This window comes from Melanerpes formicivorus, unplaced genomic scaffold (genome assembly GCF_026170545.1).
Source record: "Melanerpes formicivorus ecotype bairdi unplaced genomic scaffold, bMelFor1.0.p_v2 SCAF_12, whole genome shotgun sequence".
NCBI classification, from domain to species: Eukaryota; Metazoa; Chordata; class Aves; order Piciformes; family Picidae; genus Melanerpes; species Melanerpes formicivorus.
Genome location: NW_027142364.1, coordinates 17620908 through 17642752, shown reverse-complemented (window position 1 = coordinate 17642752; position 21845 = coordinate 17620908). Strand labels below are relative to the sequence as shown.

At 43.5% G+C, this 21845-nt stretch overlaps 1 long non-coding RNA gene across 4 annotated transcripts in view; it reads left to right on the top strand.

Moving 5' to 3' along the window:
• The window catches only part of LOC137444601 (uncharacterized), a 147312-nt gene extending 137585 nt beyond the window's left edge, over positions 1–9727 (top strand). For 2 of the 4 annotated variants that reach the window (XR_010988191.1, XR_010988194.1), the window contains one exon: positions 6853–9727. This is a non-coding gene — a long non-coding RNA (uncharacterized lncRNA). Of the gene's footprint in view, positions 1–6416; positions 6535–6852 lie in introns of all 4 variants that reach the window. The other 2 variants (XR_010988192.1, XR_010988193.1) reach the window with 2 other exon arrangements.
• The last annotated feature ends 12118 nt before the right edge of the window (positions 9728–21845 follow it).

Below are 21845 nucleotides of genomic sequence, written 5' to 3'. Positions count from 1 at the left end.
TGGAGCCTTAGATGTTTGAGGTTAAAAAGGCTTCAACAAGATTACAGGTGTACTTAGTCTTTCTTGTATCTCCTTGGAGCTGCAAAATGAGACAATGTGCCTCACTGTCACAGGGTGGAAAATCTAAGGGAAGGTCATGCAGGCACCTATTGAAAATAATTAAAGTTTACAAAGAGAAAGGGGGAAAGGCTGAGTTATGAACTGTAGTTGCTTTAGACTGCAATGACATCTTTTTGATCCCTGATTTAGTTTTCTAGCTTCAGTCTTTTCCTTTAAGTGCCTCAGTGCACTGGTAGTTAAGGGATAGTTACAGGGTTATTATAGGTATTGAAGGTTGCTCTTGCTCTCCTAACAAGCTAGATCCAGGTCACTTCTTGTATGCTGAGGAACAAGGTAAGGTCTCATCAGACAATCACTACACACCATTTGATGACCTTGCATGGTTAATGCTTTCATGAAACTAAACTTCTGAGGGGACAGACCACTGTCTTAAACCTGGAGAGTACTGTTGATGCTGCAGGTGTTATCTGGTGCCTTGGAAGCATGTTCATTAATTCTGTTTACTAATGAGAGCCTAAAATCTACACCAGGTCTTTGTGAGGTGCAGGTGAGATCTGGTGACTTCCACCACCCTGCACATGCATTCACAGCTGGAGACTCCTCTTCAAGCTTCTGTGCAATAGGAGCAGCCACTGCTGAAGAGCAGATGTGCCTAACCTCATGAGAAACTCCAGCTCTTTGGGCAGCAGAATGAGCTCGGGGGCAGATCTCGTGCATTCTGTAAAGGTGGTGTAGATCTGATTATTTTGTTGTATTAGTTAATATTTATGAAGTATTTCAAATTCCCAGAGAAATCACAGTAATGTTGCTCTAGATATTATCATTGCTATAACTGACAGGAACAATATTGTGGTCTATAACCTACACCAATGCTAATACTGTTTTCTTTCTTAAGAGCACTTTTGTGCTTTATAGAATTTCTGGTGTGTTTTTCTTTGTGTCCACTGATCTGCAGGAATTTTACAATGATATGAAGCATTAATGTTTTGGGATTAGTTTTTACTGCCTTTTTTTTCAAACAGACTTCCATGGGGGGATTGCTGATGGTATATGTGTGTGTTTGAATAAAACCCTTTAATGCTAGGGGAGGAGATCAGTTTGACATGGAATTCAGCTGCTGTTGTTTTTGTAAGGAGAAAAGGCCTGCTGGATTTAAGAGTGTTTAACTATATCTGGTTGACTGAATGGTTTCCTCAAGGAAGTATTCATTCAGTCCATGTCCTGAAGGGTTAAGAAAACAGAAACCCATAGTTTTACTGACTTGTTGTTATGTATGTTGCCAAGGGAACTGGAGCTGGAATGTTTAAATGTGTTGTTTCTCCCCAAACCCACAGGAGTGGAGCTTGAGCATCTTGGTGTGTCTTAATCCTTGCAATTAGTTTCTATGTGGTGGGGGGCTTACGGGGCTGAATCAGACTAAATACTTGTTAGTGACACTAGGTAACATTCCCACCATGCTGGATGGAGTGAGTTTAGCATCATACTCATTACTATGTGAATCACAACCAGATTCAGAGAGGGAAGTATATTAAAAGCCTCCCCTATTGCTGCTCCCTGGTGTCATGGACTCCTTGTAGTAATATACATTATAGAAATGAATGCTCTCCTTAAGGCTTAGGTGAGAGAAATCATGAGGTTGGTTGATCTCGACTGAGATTTTTAGTGTCTGTATTGTTTTGCCTCGTGTGATTTAACTTAGCTTCACCGGTGTAAAACTGAAGGAAGTTCTGTTGAAACTGACTGTTTCAGCAGAGGAGGGAAATTTTAGGCTCATTTCTATTTTAGTGGTTAGGGTCTTGTGAGCAGATCATGCTTGTACAAAGTCTAACCAAGTGCTCCTCAATGCCAGATCAATTGCTATAAGAAGAATATGTTTCTGTATATATCTGTAGAGGTCAGTTGCGACATACATGTTTCACAGTATCACACAGTATCACAGTATCACTTAGGTTGGAAAGGACCTCGAGGATCATCGAGTCCAACCTGACACCGCAGACCCCATGACTAGACCATGGCACCAAGTGCCACGTCCAATCTCCCCTTGAACGCCTCCAGGGTCGATGACTCAACCACCTCCCTGGGCAACCCATTCCAATGCCGAATGACTCGCTCGGTGAAGAACTTCCTCCTCACCTCGAGTCTGAACCTCCCCTGGCGCAGCTTGAGACTGTGTCCCCTTGTTCTGGTGCTGGTTGCCTGGGAGAAGAGGCCAACTCCCTCCTGGCTACAACCACCCTTCAGGTAGTTGTAGAGGGCAATAAGGTCACCCCTGAGCCTCCTCTTCTCCAGGCTAAACAATCCCAGCTCCCTCAGCCTCTCCTCATAGGGCTTGTGTTCAAGGCCTCTCCCCAGCCTTGTTGCCCTTCTCTGGACACGCTCAAGTGTCTCAATGTCCTTCTTAAACTGAGGAGCCCAGAACTGGACACAGTACTCAAGGTGCGGCCTAACCAGAGCAGAGTACAGGGGCACTATGACCTCCCTGCTCCTGCTGGCCACACTATTCCTAATGCAGGCCAGAATGCTATTGGCCCTCCTGGCCACCTGAGCACACTGCTGGCTCATATTCAGGTGGCTGTCGATCAGCACACCCAGGTCCCTCTCTGTCTGGGAGCTCTCCAGCCACTCCGACCCCAGCCTATAGCTCTGCATGGGATTGCCATAGCCAAAGTGCAGCACTCGGCACTTGGACTTGTTGAAAGCCATCCCATTGGACTCTGCCCATCTTTCCAGTCGGTCGAGGTCCCTCTGCAGAGCCTTTCTACCCTCTAATTGACTAACATCTGCCCCTAACTTTGTGTCATCTGCAAACTTGCTGATGACTGACTCTACCCCTTCATCCAGATCATCAACGAATATGTTGAAGAGGACAGGGCCCAGCACTGATCCCTGGGGGACACCACTGGTGACTGGCCTCCAGCTGGATGCGGCACCGTTCACGACCACTCTCTGGGCCCAGCCCTCCAGCCAGTTCCTAACCCAGCACAGAGTGTAGTGGTCCAATCCACAGGCTGACAGCTGGGAGGAACAACAAAAGCCAAACCTTCCCAAGGCCTTCCATCATGCCATCACTTTCAAACACTGGACCAGTTCTACCACCATGCTTTTTTCCTGTGTTGCTGGAAGCGTTCAGATGAATTAAAAGTAGCTGAGCAGTACTCAACCCCTGGTGGAGTCAAACGATTTCCAAGCATTAACTGAGCCACACTTTGGTTTATGTATTTCTTCTGCTATGTAGGAGGCTTTGCATTCAGGGGAATGCTTTCAGGTTTATACTTTAAAGCCTCCTGTCGTTCACCATAAGATTAAAACAGTCCAAGATAATTTTGTTTTAACACAATCTGAGCCAATTCTTGTTCCAATGGGCATGGAAAACACAACTACCTCCTTCCTTGCAGCTGCCCTTCAAGCATTTGAAAGCCCAATGCTTTCCCAAGACATAGTTTCTAAACACCTGATGATTCTTACTGCTTCTGTACTTCCTAAACAGGACCCACATCTTGAGCTATGGTTCCTGAGACAGAGAAAGGTCTCCATCTCATCTGTGCTGGTTCAGATTATGCACATTTTGTCCCTGAAGTTCTGTATGTACCTCTTGCTCTGAAGTCTTCTTATTTCTTCCTGCTTTGGCTTGAAACCACATAAACCAGCCAGCATTCACATAAAACAGTCAGCCTACTCTTCAGCACGTCCTAGGGTCCTCACCCTCCAGTTGTCCAAAGTGGGAGTCATCTGAACTGCAAAACAAGGGGGAAGACTGGTTGATACTCGGCTCTTCTACAGACAATGATCTCAAAATTGCTTTCAAGCTCTTACATTCATAGAAGGTAGGAAAACAGATCCATATGATCAGTGATAATAAAATCTTGGGCATTCAGTACTTCCACCAGTGGTCAGAGGCCATGTGTCCTATTTCTGCTATGGCCAGAGCAAGCAGACAGTGCTGAAGTTAGGCTGGGCATGCTGACAGCTCACATTTCCCAACTATGATGACTCTTCTGGTGTTTTTTTTAAAAGGAGCAGAAAAGCAATATAGGCCAGACCTTGATCAGTGCTTTCTGTAACTCTTTTAATCCATATCTTTTGTACTGTGACACAAAGAAGTGCAGCTCACAAAGCACTGGGTTTTCTTGGTTTATTCCGTTACCTACTTTTGTGCTCCATGGAACTCCTGCATAGATCTTTTTGACCAGGCATTTCTGCACGCTTCTGAAAGTGTAGGGCTGGGCCAAGGTGCATTGGCAGGAGCTGAACATGGCTTGTCTGCAGTCTGCTTGGCTCAGCTTTGTGCTTCATCACCCAGATTTATGTACATGTTTATTTAAAATACTCTCTTAGGAGTCTCTTTAGATATCTAAAACCTTTTAAACTGAATGCAAAACAGAAGCTGTGCTATCAGTTGAGTCCAGTGTGTAAAAGATGACTTATAAAAAGCAGGGGCAAAGTGTACCCAAAGCCTTGCATTCCTCGGGGGTCTCAATCCTGCAATGGGTGCAGAACTCCAGAGCCCTAACAATACACAGGTTCCACCTTACTTCTTTCTTTTTCTTGCCATTTGCAGCACAAGGTAAGGATGAGCAAAAACCTTGACTTTTTCCTTCTATTAGGTGTAGGAAACTCTTTTGTTCTGGCAGTACTTCTTTTTGTCATTCACAGAGTTCATTTTTCTCTTGAGTTTTTTTGGGAGCTTTTTATTTCCTGTCCGAGTGTGGAGGAGAAAGCTGCTCTCGTGTGTAAGTTATGCGCCCCTTACAGTGCCCCTTAGTTACACAGCACAGGGAAAGGAGAAACAGAATCCATGGCATGGTGCAGAAATGCTGCACTATATCATTTGCCCTCGTTAAACATTCCCAGAAAGGGAGTAGCACAACTCTGTGGAGCTCCTGAATGTCTTTTAGCTGCTGTGCTGCAGAGGATGCAGACATTGTGTGATTTAGGGTTAAACTGAAACACTGCTGAATTCTGGGCAAATGGGTTTCCAGATCAGAGCTGCACAGGTTAGAATTATTTCCTGTTTGTGCTACTAGAGCACCGTCTTCTCCATACCTGTGTCAAGAGGCATTTGGAGCCTTGAAAAACAATACTTGACAGCTGTGGGGGAATCTCGGCATGTTTCACCCATGTGCCCCAATCTGCACCCGCCTTTCCTGTTCTTTTTCCAAACAATCTGAAGTATGCCTGCAAAATAATGATGGAAGTCTCATAGGTACAGATTTCGTGTAGTATGCATTTGTCATTTTGCCCTTGTGTTCTATTCATGGAGATATCAAATTGGAAAGGGGGAAGAAAAAAGAGGTAATTTAATGATAGAGTCACAGAATGGTATGGGTTGAAGGGACCTCTGGAGATCATCTAGTCCAACCCCCCTGCTGATACAGGTGCACCTAGATCAGGTTGCACAGGAATGCATTCAGGTAGGTTTTGAAAGTCTCCAGAGGAGACTCCAGAACCTCTCTGGGCAGCCCATTCCAGTGCTCTGGCACCCTCAAAGTGAAGAAGCATTTCCTCAAGTTCAAGTGAGACCTCCAATGTTCTAGCTTTCACATGCTGCCCCTTGTCCTATCACTATCCACCACTGCAAAGAGCCCAGCTCCATTCTCATAATCTCCACCCTTCAGATATTTATGCACAATGAGAAGATCCCCTCTCAGTCTTCTCTTTTCCTGGCTAAAGAGCCCCAGGTCTCCCAGCCTCTCTTTCTAAGAGAAGTGCTCCAGATCTCATTTCAAACGCTTGCAAAATTAACATGCCTATCATAGGCAAAGTCCATACAAAATGCTGGATGGCAGAGTAGGTTTTGGGTGTGCATAAAAGCATCTGAGACTGGGAGACAACAGGATTACAACTGTAAATGAGGGAAAAAGAGAGCCCTATCCAGCAGGTTTCAGAGCAGATGTACTATGAGTTAACAGTAAAGCCATTTTTTAACTTGCAGTATTATTGTGAATGAACTATGGTTTATCTGCCAATTAATAATTTCCTCCAATGTTTTATTAATTAGTTATTGGAAATATACATAGGCATTTGCATGGTGAGTCAAACTTTGCAACACAGGTAGATGCTGGGTCTGCTGGCATACATCTCCCTCCTCTGCCAGTCTGTAGAAAAACAACTACAACACCCCCCGTGGCCTTTGCTTGGCCCCTGCGTTTGTTCAGTTGCTATAAAATGGTAACTCCAGCAGTTCAAGTCAACACTACAGGGGCCACTACAGGGGGAAGCACAGCCCCTGAACATGATCCCCAGAGTCCCCCAACCAGGTTCAAAGAATGCAGTTTTAACCATCCCCAAGATGAAACCCCCAACAGGTTTTACAGAGGCCACCCTTTGCTCACAAAAAACTAGTCCTTTCCTTGCAGGCATGCAGGATCCTTTGAAATGGAAAATTTATGATGTACTGAAATAGTTCCTGCTATAATAAACAACCAGTGCCATCATTCTGCTGGTATTCAGAGCGCAATTAAACCTGAGCCTCATGTGAGTCCTCCATTTGGGGTGGGAAAGTGGTGGGGTAAGGGTGGGATAGGCAGCTTACCCCTATAGAGTCTTCCCTGCATGGAGCAGGTTTTGCTGCTTATCTCCCTGCCCTGTAGTGAAATAAGCCTATCTCCTGCCTCACATTTACACAGGTATGGGGGTTTGTGGGTGATTACATAATTTACAGGTCAATTTGCTGTTTGGGCAGAAGGGCTGCAAGAATGTGGTGTGTTGGCTAAAGCTGTTTGCGTGCTTAAGTTCTCGGAGTTCAATGAGGTCATTTTCTCATCTTCCCTGTGTTTTCTGTATTTTCCACAGACCTGCCAGCCCCAAACAACACCCTCTTTCTTCACATTAGAAATGGAAACACGTCCTCTGCAGGAATTTTCCACTTAATCGCTCCTGCTTTCCTACCGGGGGCCTCAGCGCACCACCACTGCAATGCTGTATTTCTTTCCACTGCAGTTTGACATTTTGCAGCCAGCACAACGCGCGGCATTCACTCCATCCCAAGGTCTGAAAAACATCTCTCTCTAGGCACGCAGAACGCACCCAGTGTGGCCATCACTGAGGGGGAAATGGCAAAGGTATTTGAACACCAGTACACGGCACTGAGCAGATGGTATTGTCTAGTAATAATGATCTTTTTATCCAGGCACTTTTGCTTCCTCCCCCTTCCTCCCCCTCCAGCCCTTTGTACACACACGCCGACACCAAAGCCTCTGCCCTGCTCTCCCGTTACCAGCCGGTCTCATGTTCTACTCTTGATTATAATTGTTTGCCTTTGTGTATTATTTCCTTTGCATAATATTTGCAAACTGTCTATCAGGTCCTGGCACCGTGAGGAGCAGAAATGCAGATTGCAGATAATCTGAGCAGTAAACAAGGAGCCTGCTTTAAAATGCACAGAGTGACCTGTCTGAAAGCAGCAATATTTGCAAACTGTTTGCTGCCACGATGCGATGGTGTCGCCTGAAATGCAGCAGCCCAAAGATTGGCGCAAAATGGGATCTCAGACACTCGGACAAGCACAACCTGGATTTCGTTTATGTGTTATTTGGTTTGGGCTTCCTTTAAGTAATTTCAAACTATACATTATTAAAAGCCGATTTTCAGTAATCCCTTTTCCCAGGAAGTGTTTTCTATTCCTGTACGTGAAGATAAAGGTACGGAAGTAAACACTGTTTATTGCTGGAAGGAAGGTTTCCCCTGTCTGCGCAGTGGTAGAGTCTCAGACAGCAAGGTCCCAGTAGGTCAGACTGGCACATTGAATTGCGTATCAAATGAAACTGGTATTCTGGAAAAAGGGTGGAAAGAGGAAGAGGGATCTTAGTAAGGAGGTTGCTCAGGCCAGGAGGGTGGGCCACTGAAAAACAACAAGGGGAAAAATAGGATTGATGATTTGCAGGACACCTAGGGTATTTCTTTCAGGGGGTATTACTTCCACTTTTAACCAGGAACAAGGGCTGAGAGAAAAAAAAGTGGCAGGAGCTGACAGCTTTGTGCTGATCAAAGGGATGGAGACTTGAATGCCTGCCTTTGGTAGCTATTTATTAGAAAGAGAGAAGGGCTCCTTTGCCATTCTATTTGGGAGAGATGGGATTAAAGATCAAAAAAAAAAAGCAAAGAAAGAGGGGGACTGGCCTGACTTCTTTGTTCAGAAAATGGTTTTCTTTTTTTTTGTTTCCTGTGTGTGCCATGCTGTCCACTCTAAGACAAAACTCCCCTTTCTTCTCTAGCATTACTGCCTTTCTTCTCTCAATGAGCAAAATTTCTGGTGCCAAACCATTCTGGTAGCATCTTTTGGGGTTTTTCTGTTGGTTGGTTTTGGGTGGGTGGGGTTTGGTTGGTTTGTGTTGGTGTATTTTTGTATTCTGGTTTGTTTGGGGTTTTGTTTTGTTTCTTTCTTTGGGGTTTTTTTGTTTGTTTTGTTTTGGTTGGTTTGTTTGGTTTTTTTTCAGTGTAAGGAAGTCCTCCTTTGGGAAACTTAGTTAACTGTCTTTTAACCTGATTAACCTAGGAAATAAAGTTTAAACGCACTGCTGGGATTCTATTAGGATCATCAGTTCCTAAAGATAACAGCAAAAGGTGTTAAAATGCACTTCACTGGTGCAAGTGATCTCATGTTATAAAAATGATTATTCCCAGCAGAACAGGGAAGGATTAAGGAGCCATGCCTACATCTGGGGAACTCTGTAAGTGTTTTATTAGCATGAATACATGTATTAATCACGGGCACAATAAAGGCCCATCAGGATGGTGGCAAATGGCACAGTGCATTAAACCTGCTCTCTGAAGTCAGTGGAATGTGATCGTCTTTACTCCTGGAATTGCAATAAAGCTGTTAAGCAGTCTGAATGAAACTGAGAAAAGCTTGCTTGTATGATGGTGGATCACTGTGGATTACCTGTCATGTCCAAAGAAAGACTGTCACAAAATAAGGTGCTCCTTGGGAGAAGTGTAGGGTAAATCTGGTAATGCAGCTCTAAATCAGCTGAACTGCACTGCACGTGATTTTGATCACAGTGCCCTAACTGCTCATTTATGTTCCCATTTCTGTTACTTGGATCAGAACAGCTCACCATGTCCCACTCTTATGCTCCCTCCTCTGCTCCTTACTTCAAGTTGATGCTTCCTAGAATGAGTAAAACTGAATGTTTGTGTGAGCAAGGCTGAGGTAGGCACGTGAATAACTCAGCAGATGGACACTGGGGGGGTGGGGGTTGACACCAGCACCAGTTTCCACACATTCCATTTCCATTTGGAGTCCCTAAATTCTGTTTCTGCTTGAGAACACTCACACATATAAAAATAAAAATTGCCCAATTTGTGATTTTAAAGCAAGATTTTTGTGTAAGGTCTATTACCAGCACTAGGTTAGCAAAACTAACACTTGGTATCAGTCATGAGGTTCCTTGTTCATCTCCAACCTTCAGCACCACTGAAAGAGGTTGGAATACTGTAGTGGAGAGGAGTGCAAGCAAGTCTTGGAGAGAAAATCCTCATATCTGTGCTGTAGTCCACTTTCAGCTATGCTCTGCTAACAATCACCACACTAGAGCAGCATACAGGAAAGTTTTGGTAAAAACCCCTTTAGCACCATGATAGATGTGATAGTGGGACAAATTATTGACTTCATTGCCAAAAATATTATTGTTATATATGTTCAAATCCTGTCAAGTGCTTGCCTCTTTCATTCCTGTATTAAACTCTTCTCTTGCAGTGGATATTTGGAATATTGTCTGTGTCTATCACCACAGTAGTGACATTTGTTATTTTGCTCATCAAAATGTAACCTGCCTATCAAGCCATCTAGGATAAGTAGGACTGGGAAACTTCCTTGAATCCCATTCAATCTTTTTTTTTCTGCCAGTGGTTGTATTACAAGAGGCACTTACAGTGATGTGGAACAGCAGCAGAAGCCAGCTTTGCTGACTGCAAAGTTAAAGGAATTAACATTTGCCTTAAAAGGATATTTTAGTAATTGCTTCATAATATTAGGGGGATGGCCAAACTATTAAATCAGTCAGGCCCTGACAATGCAGGACTGTTCTCATTGGAACTGGTGTTTGCAGAGGACTTTGAAGAGGACTCTGTAAATATTAAACATCATCTGTACTATAGTATATTGAGTATGTTTAGCTAGGACACTTGGCTGCTCTAAAAGCCTGAAGAAAAACCTAAGGGCCTAGTAAGTAGCCAGGTGGCAAAAGAGACAAGAAGTAGGCATGTGAGATAAGTGGAAAGCAAATTCCAAACAGGGGAGGCAAAGAAGACATGAAAAGCCAAGGCTATAAAAATACAGTGAGTTTTTTAGCCATGACACCATTATGACAAATGATCAATTCTACTGTATTCCTCCACCCATCCCCAAGCAGATCTGAGGCACCCTTCACCGCCTTGGAGTCAGATTGCACGCCAAAATGTCTGTGTTACTAGTTTTGCAAGTGCTACCACTAATTGAAACCACATAATGTTGTAGATCTGAAATAAGGCAGGCAGGGCATCCCTGCTGAAAAGCTACCCAGCAGGACAAACCCTTTGTTCTCTTTTAAAATGAACTAATTCAAGGAAAATGTTGTCTAAATGATTACTTCTAAATGTATGCAGAATTTCCCCTCTTTCCCATCCCCCATCTCCCCTGATAATTTTCCTGGTTAGCTACCAAAGGACTTTGCTATTCTTGTAACCTGCAGAGATGGTTTTAATATGCACACGTGTCATTTTGAGGTGTGTAAGTTTTGCTTTTGCAGGGATCTTACATGGCACATTGTGTGATCACCTGTGGGTAGGGTAGTTAATTAGCAGAGCCCAGATCCTATTTAATTTCATTTCTACTGGACTACTTTAAACTAGGAGCATGATCACAGTCACACACAGTAATTTAACGCCCTCTTTTCAAAGCTGTTTTAGTAATTATATTTTAGTAGAGTGTTTTCAGGGAGCCTTTGCACTGTGTGTTTTTCTGACCCGTGCAAGCACTATCCCAGTTCCCCTTGGCCCTGCCTGTTTGTCTTTCTGGGTACTGTTAGCTGACTCCTTTAAGAAATTAGAAGGGATGCAGCTGTCACCATTTTGTCAGTCATAAAATCCAAGACATGGAAAAAGTCCTGGGAAGGCAAGGGGAGGTCATGTACTTTCTACTGAGAAAACAATTCCCCAATACTATAAGCAGGACTTTTGCTTGTTTTAAAAAAAAAGAGTAGAAGAAGGACTTTTATTAGCAGGGCTTGGATTTCCAAGTGGAGCACTGTGATGTGTGTACTTAAACAGCACTTGGTACTGTATAATTTAGTTCTGAGCCTCATCATGGGGCTACAATGATCATTTAGCTACATACATTAACACCAAGGTTTAACACTACTCTTGATGGAGTTAGATATTGATGGATGTGATAATCTTAATCTTTTCTAGCCAAAATGATTCCATGATTCCACCAGTGGCACAGGTAATGTGGCTGTGGCTCAGACCAAAAGTGTCTCAATCAATGTGTCTCAATCAAATGTGTCTCAATGTGTCTCAATCAAAAAAGTGTCTCAATCAATAGAATAGAATAGAATGGAATGGAATAGAATACAATAGAATAGACCAGACCAGACCAGACCAGACCAGACCAGGTTGGAAGAGACCTTCAAGATCATCATGTCCAACCTATGATCCAACACCACCCAACCAACTAACCCATGGCACCAAGCACCCTGTCAAGTCTCCTCCTGAACACCTCCAGCGATGGCGACTCCACCACCTCCCCGGGCAGCCCATTCCAATGGGCAATCACTCTCTCTGTGCAAAACTTCCTCCTGACCTCCAGCCTGAACCTCCCCTGGTGCAGCCTGAGTCTGTGTCCTCTTGCTCTGGTGCTGGCTGCCTGGGAGAAGAGACCAACTTCTGCCTGTCTACAACCTCCCTTCAGGTAGTTGTAGAGAGCAATAAGGTCACCCCTGAGTCTCCTGTTCTCCAGGCTAAGCAACCCCAGCTCCCACAGCCTCTCCTAATAGGGCTTGTGTTCAAGCCCCTCACCAACTTTGTTGCCCTTCTCTGGACACTCTCTAGCAAGTCAACCTCCTTCCTAAACTGAGGGGCCCAGAACTGGACACAGTACTCGAGGTGTGGCCTAACCAGTTTGTCACATTGAATGGGAATACTGGCAATGACAAATAATTGGTCTTATGTAAGTTCATTTGCATTCACTTGCAGCTAACTATGAAGACCTTGCTTGCTGTGTGCCCCTGTTAAACTGGTCCTTTGGACAGTGACTTTGAACGTCAGGGATGTAAATATTTACAGAATCCTATTTTTGTTTTCTCTCTGAATAGATAGGAGACGAATAAGTTTGCTGTAACGTCAAGATTCCAGAAAAGCCTTGTGCAGTTTTGCTGTTGTTTTCAGCAGTGAAATAGGTTAGAGCTTGCTTTTCAGTGCTGGCCTCTTCTGATGCTTTTAGTGTTTCCAGTTAACTGTAGAACAAGAGGACACAGTCTCAGGCTGTGCCAGGGGAGGCTTAGGTTGGATGTTAGGAAGAAGTTCTATAAAGAGAGAGTGATTGCCCATTGGAATGGGCTGCCTGGGGAGGTGGTGGAGTCGCCGCCACTGGAGGTGTTCAGGAGGAGACTTGATGGGGTGCTTGGTGCCATGGGTTAGTTGTTTAGGTGGGCTGGATTGGTTGAAGGGTTGGATGCGATGATCTTGAAGGTCTCTTCCAACCTGGTATATTCTATATTCTATATTCTATATTCTATATTCTATATTCTATATTCTATCTCTTACAACTGAAATAACTTTATAAATTCCTACCAGTTTCTGTATGTCTACTGCAGATTATGCACCAGAGATCAAATGTATTCATGCTGGAAAATACTTTTTGCCTGTGTGATTTCTTGACTAATTTTTAATTTTTTTTAAAAAAATATGTAAAATAATTTGATGATTAGGAAAAATTCCTTCCTGCCCATTTCTCATCTTGTTTGCATGTATGGAAGCACCAGTCTCACCAGTTTCTTCACTCTTAACTTAAACAGCTGGTGGCAGTCCAGTTATTTATTTTCTAGAGTCCCTGCTCTTTGGAGACAGATTTCCAGTCATTGCCCAGTCTGTGAGTAGTGGGAAACCTTTTGTGAAATATGGGACTTCAGAGGAGGAGGGAGGCCTTGCCTTGGAATGAGAGAAGTGTCCATGGATTTTGTTTGAAGATACAATGTATGATTAATGATTTTCTATTCACTGAAGACAGTGACTCATTAAGTAAAATGAAGCCTAACTGAAAAAAAAAACAAACACCCAGAGCCTAGGAAATCTAAGCATCAGCCCTTTCTTCTGGGCAGTGAAAAGCAAAATGTAAGATGCATTAGTCTTGGATTTTCAGCAAAGAGGGCAGATGTTTTGTTGCTTTCTCTCTGCTATATAGGAGATGAGTTCTGAGCTCTGCCAAAGGTTGTGTATTGCTTGTCTGGGCTAAAGAGTGAGTTATCAAAATACAAGATCTATGACCGCAGTCAAGAAACTAATGAGCAGAATTCTGAGGACTGTGGAATCTTTGCAAATCCCCAAAACAGAGAGAAATCTCTGCTTGAATCATCTTCTGTTGTCAATTGATATGGCATCTGCTGCTGCAAGGCTAAAAGCAGACTGAATAGACAAAGAGTTTCAGATGTACAAGCTATGCTTAATCACCAAATAATAACAAAGAGGAACTCCGCACCAGCCCTCTGTGAGATCATGCTCAAATTAGCTGCACATTCAAGTTTTAGAGCAACAATTTCCTCACTTCTATTTATGGGAAAGCTGTAGTATCTATACCAGCCACAGAGCTTCCTCCACCACATGACTCGGATGATTTTCTAATTGACTCACCCTCTATATTGCTCCACACATGGTCCCTTAGGAGCCTCTTTCCACTGCAGAGCTCAATGAAGCTTGCTGTAAAGCTCTTCTCAGGAGCACCTCCTGGCCAATCCCTGGGTGTGAAGAGCAAAAAAAATTAGCAAGCCATTTCATGGTGCCTAAGAAAAAATGTTTTGTCTGTGAGACTTTGTGTATTAATCGTGGCTGTATCTGTGTTTTCATGACAGTGTCAGAAGAGTTTGACTTTTATGTAGTGTTTCTCACACTGAAATGATCCCAGTAGACATAGGCAAGTTATGAGGGCTGTCAGAGGCTCTTCAGTGTGTGCACTGTGTAAGCAGAAGAGAGCAGCCAAGTTCTGGTTAATGATAATTCACATAAAGCACCAGACAATGAGAACTTTTTTGAGTGGGAGTGTAGCAAAAACTCTATAGAGTATATCAGTATATTTTTCCTTTCTCTCTTTCCTCCCTCACCAAAACTTCCTCTTGGTTCTTGGACCCGAGAGAGTAGCAACTCAAATTTTAGTTTTCATCTGCTCCTTAATGTGCCTTTCAGTTTTGAAGGTATTAGATGCCTAAAGAGCAGTTGGGATAACAGCAGGATTCTTCAAAGGTGAAAGCAGCAAGTGTTTAGTGGGAATTATGAGCCCTTTTTCATTTTTACCTGCCCAGAAGACTTAAACAAAACCCAAATCCTGCTGTATGTCCCCTCGAGGGTCACTGGCCCAAGAGGCACTTCCAGAGGAGCAGGGCTGAATCATTTAGGTTAAGAAAAAACTAAAATAGTAATTGGATGCACTGGAGCTTCTTTTATTTCAGAAGGTGTATTGGGCCCATTGGAGTTTATATGATGTATCTCCTGGTGTTTGTGGTAGAACCCTTCCAGCACATCTCAACAAGATTGCATCTAAGCCCCCAGGTAACATGGTGCTTGTGACCCACATTTATGTTCTGGGCATTAATAAAAGTAAAGTAAAGCTTCAAAAACCTCAGACCAGCAGCAATTAGTCTACTAAGTAAAAGAATGCTTTTTGAGTTGCTGCCTGAACTCTCTCTGCCAAATATTTTGGGATTAATTAACACTATGCTATGGATCATTCCTGACAAAGGTGTTCTGTTTTGGGTGCTCAATGCTTTTTATCGAGAAAAAGATTATTTGAACATTTATGCAAAGTGTGGTGCAACTGGGTACCTGACTCCTTAGCAGCATTAACACCAGCGTATGGTCAGTCCATTAATAGAGAGCCCTGGCCAGGTATCCTGCTGCTTGGAATCACCCATACCCTGGGGGTTAAAAGTATCTCCCCAGATCACAGAATCACAGAATCACCAAGGTTGGAAGAGACCTCAAAGATCATGGAGTCCAACCTGTCACACAAGACCTCATGACTAGACCATGGCACCAAGTGCCACGTCCAGTCCCCTCTTGAACACCTCCAGGGATGGTGACTCCACCGCCTCCCTGGGCAGCACATCCCAATGGCTAATGACTCTCTCTGTGAGGAACTTTCTCCTCATCTTGGGCCTAAACTTCCCCTGGCGCAGCTTGAGACTGTGTCCTCTTGTTCTGGTGCTGGTTGCCTGGGAGGAGAGACCAATCCCCACCTGGCTACAGCCTCCCTTCAGGTAGTTTTAGAGAGCAGTAAGGTCTCCCCTGAGACTCCTCTTCTGCAGGCTAAGCAACCCCAGCTCCCTCAGCCTCTCCTCAAAGGGCTTGCGCTCCAAACCCCTCCCCATCCCCGCTGCAAATGAAAGGCTCACAGAGAGTTCTCTTACCACACAGGAGAATGTTGAGGACATTCCTGAATCTTTCTTTGCTGAGAGCGATGAGAACTTCTCCCAGTTTCTTGCTTGTACATATCAAGCCTTTCAACATTGCCACTATTTGCTTTTAAACAAAAACAAACAATGCAAGCTGATGTCTGAAAGGGGAAAAAAAAAGTTGCTTTTTAGGAGACTGAGTGAAAACAAATGTCAGTCTTGTGTTAACTGAAACATTTAATTCTACCAAAACCCAATTGTTCACACAAGTCAAAATAAAAGGTGCTAGAACCAAGCTGTAAGAGCTCTTGCCAGGACCAGAGCTGAGTTACTTGGGGCTCTGGGGCTGCCTGGCTAGCTGGTGTTCGGTCACTAGGCAAGAAACAGGTCTGTTTTCATTTGGTGGATATGAACACTGCAGTATCCTGTTGCCCTTTCTCTATTCCTTTCCAACCTCCATTGCAGGTGGCTTCTGCATTATACATTGTCCTGCCCTCACTCCCTGCTTTGAGCCATAATTAACACATTTTTTCATAATAAAAATAAGCCTCTCCCTCTGTCCTCCCAGCTGTGTTTCCCACCCAAAGTCCCATTGTGATTCAAGACAATACATGTGTTTAAAATAACAGAAGTATGCTTTTCTTCCCTCTCCAGTCTTGCTGCCTTTTTCCACCCATCACCTCAGCTTCACCAAGATATTCCCCAGAGGGCTCCAGAGCTTCTGCTGAGCTAAAGGCATCTCAACCATCTGATACCTGTTCAGTGTTTTCAGAGAAACACAGGACCAGGGCAGTGAGGAATATCACTCTTGGGCTCTATCACACTTTTTTAAGATGAAACAGGCAGAGAAGGACAAGGCAAGCTGGAGGGAGGCACAGAAGAAGAAGAGAGAGGTGAAAGCTGTGAAAAGCTGAATCTGCAGAGGTTTGCACTACAAAAGTGAGATTACTGATGAACAGGCCACTGCAGGAGCACTTTGGGTTTGAACCTTAGCTAGCACAGAGAGTATTTAAATATGGAGTGGAGGAAGAGTAGCTTAGCTGGGCAGATGTGCATATATCATGTTATATGGATATAAAATACCTGTCAAGGAAACCTACCCTTGAAGGAGTGCTTCCACTATTCCAACAGAAAGTAAGAGGCTTTCCATAGATTGACATGGCATGTCCAGCAGATCTTCCCTGATATGGAGGTATGTAGGTTGGTCAGAAACAACACATTAGTTCCATGATAAGAATGATCCTTATGTTCAAGGTCTCTGAGCTTCAGAGCAGTTCCCCTGGAACACAATTGAGTCAGCACCTATTAAATACCTTAAGACACTCCAGAAAAGCCTATTTATATCTACAGTTTATCAATAAAAGTGTCAGAAGTATTTGAATGAGGTATGTTTTCTGAGAGAGGTTTCTGCTCAATGTTGTATTATTTCCAGGTTGAACACTGTGGTATCATTTCTTGAAACCTGGTGTAGGCTTTTTCAACCGGCGTAGGCAACGTCAACCGGCCACAAAAGCCTGCTTCACACTTTTCAGCCTTCAACAACTGAGCATCAACTGAACCTTCAGCTGACTGCTGTGTGTGATCAGCTGAAACTGAGTTTTTAGCCTTATTTCCCTAATGGCAACTGGGGTAGCAAACCTAAAGGTGAATGATGTTCTAGAGAAGTTGGTTGCAAGGTCCAAAACTGGCCTTGCTTGGGCATTTGTCTGTAAAACTTTACATACAATGAGGAAGACTGAGGATGTTCTAATTTCAAGTAACTACTCAACCAACAGCAGCCATGACCTGGAAGAAATTACAAGGGTACTGCTTGCTTCAAGTGAGCTTGACAGAATGATGCAGAAAAAACCACTTTTGTGCTCACATAGCCAGAGGATTGCATGACTAAGCCCTGGGCCATGGACATTTGTTTGGCTTGCTGCTGACTGAAAGGGCACATTTTGTACAGAATTGTTAGTGTTTTGTATTCCAGAGTTCCCTTTTACTGCTGTCTTCCTTCTGTACACAGCATTTCAGGTATGGCTGGTGAAATTTCCAATGTGCTATGAGTGAGCACAAAACAGCATAGGTTCTGGACCCTGACAAGGGCTGTGAGCCCTCTGGGTAAGTGGCCACAGCAAGGGCCAGCGCACAGCACTGGGCTTGTGCCACAGCTGGATCCCAAGCCCTCGGCCTGGCTGTAGATTCCCCACTGCACACTCCTAGGTCATAGACACATACTTCTGGCAGGTGCATCAGTGTTTCCTTTTTTAAAAAGCAGGCCTGGGTTCAAAATGATTTTATGTGACTGGGAAGGGTTCAGCCCAGATCTTACCATTAATTACAAGTCTTCCTAAGGACATTATCCAGCAAACCAGAGGGGATGTTTAAAACATTTATTGCTATCCTAGTATGTATATCACTTGTCTGTTGCCTGTTTCCATTACTCTGTGGATACTGTGGATAATTTATATTCATTTGTTCAGGTTTCTACATGTTGCAGGGGTGAGGGTAATAAGCTTGCCACAGGTAGGTACCACCTCTGTACACTGAACATTTCATGACCTGTCTCAAATTTTCCATTACATGTTCTCACAGCATTGATGCTTCATGTCTACCAAAGAATTCATCAGGACAAGGATAGTTTGATCCTTGCTGCCTCTGGTTAGGGTCTGTATTTCTTGAGTATACTGTGTTCATTCTTCAGAGGGATGGATCTTGAGGATGTAGTTAACTTGAGGTATCCTTCAGAAGTCATTGATGAAGGTAGTCTAGCAGCCTTTGATGAAGAACAACATGCAGGTATATCCCCTAGCAGAGTTCTCTCTGCCACAGGCCACAGCCAGTTTCAAAAGCCAACCACTATGGATTTAGGTTTCCATCTAAACCCACTGTGTCTTATCTGTTCAGAGGCCAGAACAGCTCTTCATCCCATGGCATGGTTGTTTTTCTCCTCATTCCCAGCACAAGTTAAAACATGCTTTTATTCTTCCCAAAACACAGACTGGATCACCATGACCCTTCATCCCCAGAGGCTGAGCTGTTTTGGGGAGTACTGATGCCTTTCAGCTCAAGTTAGTGTCTGCCCTGAGTCTGCCTGTCAGCCAAGCAGCTGCTGAGAGCAAAGGGGCAGCTTGGTAAGTGGCACATGGCCAATACCTGGGGAGCAAGACAGGCTTCAGCGCAGAGGAGGAAGGGACTGTGGACTCTCTATGGCTGTATTGGTACCATATGCTCAGGGTCAGCATGGATAGTTTGGAGCAAGACAGTTAATGGATCCTTTATTGCAGCCAATATTCTGTACTGTTTTCATCACATAGATCTTGCTCCCTTGCAGCTCTAGTAGAAAACCTTGTCCTGACCCTCCTAGGTCAGGCACAAGATGATGTCCTTAAATGAGGATGAGCAGCTGCACAACAAAGTTCACCCTGATGTTGATGCTGTGAAGAGCCTCTGGTGATGAAAGTGGCTCAGGAAAAGGCATGATAAGAGGTCTGAGGCTTAAAAGTATTTGGTTCACATCTCCTGGAAGCAGGGATCTCACGTGCTACTGTGTTTCCACCAAGCTTCTTGCCTGCCGGAGTGCAAAGACTTAGGCAAAACTTTCTGATAATCCTGTAGACATGAGGAGTGAACTGCACCGGCTGACCACAAGGAAACCCACACCGATTTGTGTTTTTTTTCTTACTTAAGAGTAAAGTTTGCCTGCACAAAATTAATTCTAGGCATATCTTGTACCTTGGAAAGAGAGTTTGAGAAGTTTCTTTTCTTTTTTACAAGTGTGTTTACTCTTTTACTCCTTGAGCAATGCTAAAAGCATCCAAAATGCCGTGCAAGGATGATCAGGGAAGAAAAAAGGTAAATTGACTCAGTTACAGGGAACAGGCTGGTGCAGACTTTCTGCTGGGGTAATCAGGCAGAGGAAAAAGGATTAATGTCCCTGCATTATTAAGCTTTGGTGTGCCTGTCATAACCTTTCCCAAGCTTTTGCATTTGCTCACTAAAACCTGGCTACCAGATGGCATTATCTGGCTTTGGTTGTGCTTTGGAGACACCCTAGTATCATCCTGTACTCTCTCCAGAACCCCTTGGTGTGTTGTTATACAGTAAGAAGAGTGAGTCTGGCACCTTTCATTAGCAAACCATGCAATAAATAGCGTGAGATCCCCAGGAACAAGCTGGTGCTGTTTTAATGCTCATTTAAGTCTAGCATTTTCCTGGCCAGCCTTTTCTGGATTTTAATTTATACAATAATTTCACATTTCTATTTTTATTCATGAAAATTCATTTTCTTTCTACCTTCCTGCATCAGGAAAAACAGGCATGAAAACTTCAATCAGTTAATTTCTCTCCTGTTACTTTTCTGCCTCTCTAATTCTGATGCCAGCATTGAGTGAAGTTAACCCCTCATTTTACTGCTGTAAGTAAAAAGCAAGTTGGCTCAAATACATTTCCCATCATCTTCCAAGTGCTTATTTCCTGCAGTTTTTTTGGTGCACTGCCTCACCCCAGTGATGTCTTTTTTCTTCTCCCCACCCCCTTTTTTTTGGTTTTGTTTACTTTTAACACACATTGTGCAAAAATATTCAGCAAAACTTGTTTCTGAAAACAAAATCCCCCCCCCCCATTAAGACTTTATGAAGCAACTCAGGAGGTTAAGAAGCTATGGTATTTCATAATCAGTTGAGCAATCATCCTCACATACTCCTGATAGCTAAATTTTAGTTCTCTTTATATTCTTCTTATATTTTCTATTCTGTTGAGCTTGGGGCAACTCTTTACAGCACTGACTGGTGCTGTGAGCTGTGTCTTTCATCTTCCAACCAGCTGAAGTACATGTGGTGGCTACCTCTAGCCTTAGGCAATGCAGAACTGTGTTTTGTAGTCTACAGGGCTGTTTTTAACAGTTCTGGAGACAATCACATCTCTTAAGAGCTCCAGAAGCCCTTTTAAAGCAGGCAGCTAGTAAGCCTTTAACTATGAAGTGTTTTTCTGACAAGACTGGGATAAAAATCCCTAGGTGAAGAAAAAAGCAGTTTGGACCTTTAGGCTCAGTTCTCTTAAGGAAACCACCATGGACCCTACAAGACAACATGGGTTAGTGTAGGATCAAATGAATGGCACCTTTAGACCTGAAGTTCTCCAGGTGCTCAGACCACACAGTGAATTGTCAGCTACTGCTGGCTGTGGCCAAGTAGACAGACCCTGGGCCCCTGCTGCCTCTCTAGTTCTTCCCTGCAAAGGTCACTCATTTGGAGTTAGACCAAGACCTTTAAAAATATTGGCTGCACTGGCAAAGTGTGTGCATAGGGCATGGACTTTGAGCTAGGAAAATCCCTCAGTGGGATCTATTTCAGATTATTGCATGACTGCTTGCTATTACCTAGCATTAACAGCATAAAAGGAGAATTCATGGTCATTTGCTCTTATCTGTGAGGGAGAACCTTGCCATCTTGCTGCCACCATTGTGTTGTCTCTTGCACTAAGTATCTTCAGATGAGGCATGGTGCAAACTACAGGGCCACAGACATTTGCCTCTGAGCTGAGGATCTCAAAGAATGGATACAAAATTTTAGGGTTGTACAGTTCTCTTTGGCAGTGCTTCCAAATCATGGCTTTTGCTCTCTCAAGCTTGAAAGGTCTTGCAGCTAAGTTGCACTCTGTGCAATACCTGAAGATGAAGCTATGAACCTAGCATAGCCATTTACTCACAGCACTTCCATAATGCAATTGCTTGCCCATTTAGTTCAATAATGTATCTAAGCAAAATATATCTCCACACCAATAACCTATTCTACACATGAAACCATCTTTGTCACCAAAACTCCACAGAAAACTCCAGTGGCATGAAGAGCAGGAATAACCATTGTTAAGTTGCTCAAGTGTTTTCAATATTGCTATAGGACAAAGACATCATCTGTGCTTGAATATTTGCTTATTTTGTCTCTTTGTAATCCAAAGTGGCACACAGGACAAAGTTTAAATATCATCCTGAAATATACCGCAGTGTAAAGCCATTTCTTGTTAAGGAGGAGCCACAGATGTTGTCTTCCTTTCTCTCTCTCTTATTGGGGTAGTTCAGTGCCATATTTTTTTCTTGTTTTCTTTCCCCAGTGAATGCAGAATAAGTTCATCATCCACTGCACTTTTGAGGTGGTTTAGACCAACTTCCTATTGATACCATACAGAAATAGCCCAATGCTAAATAAGAAAGACATCAGATATTTT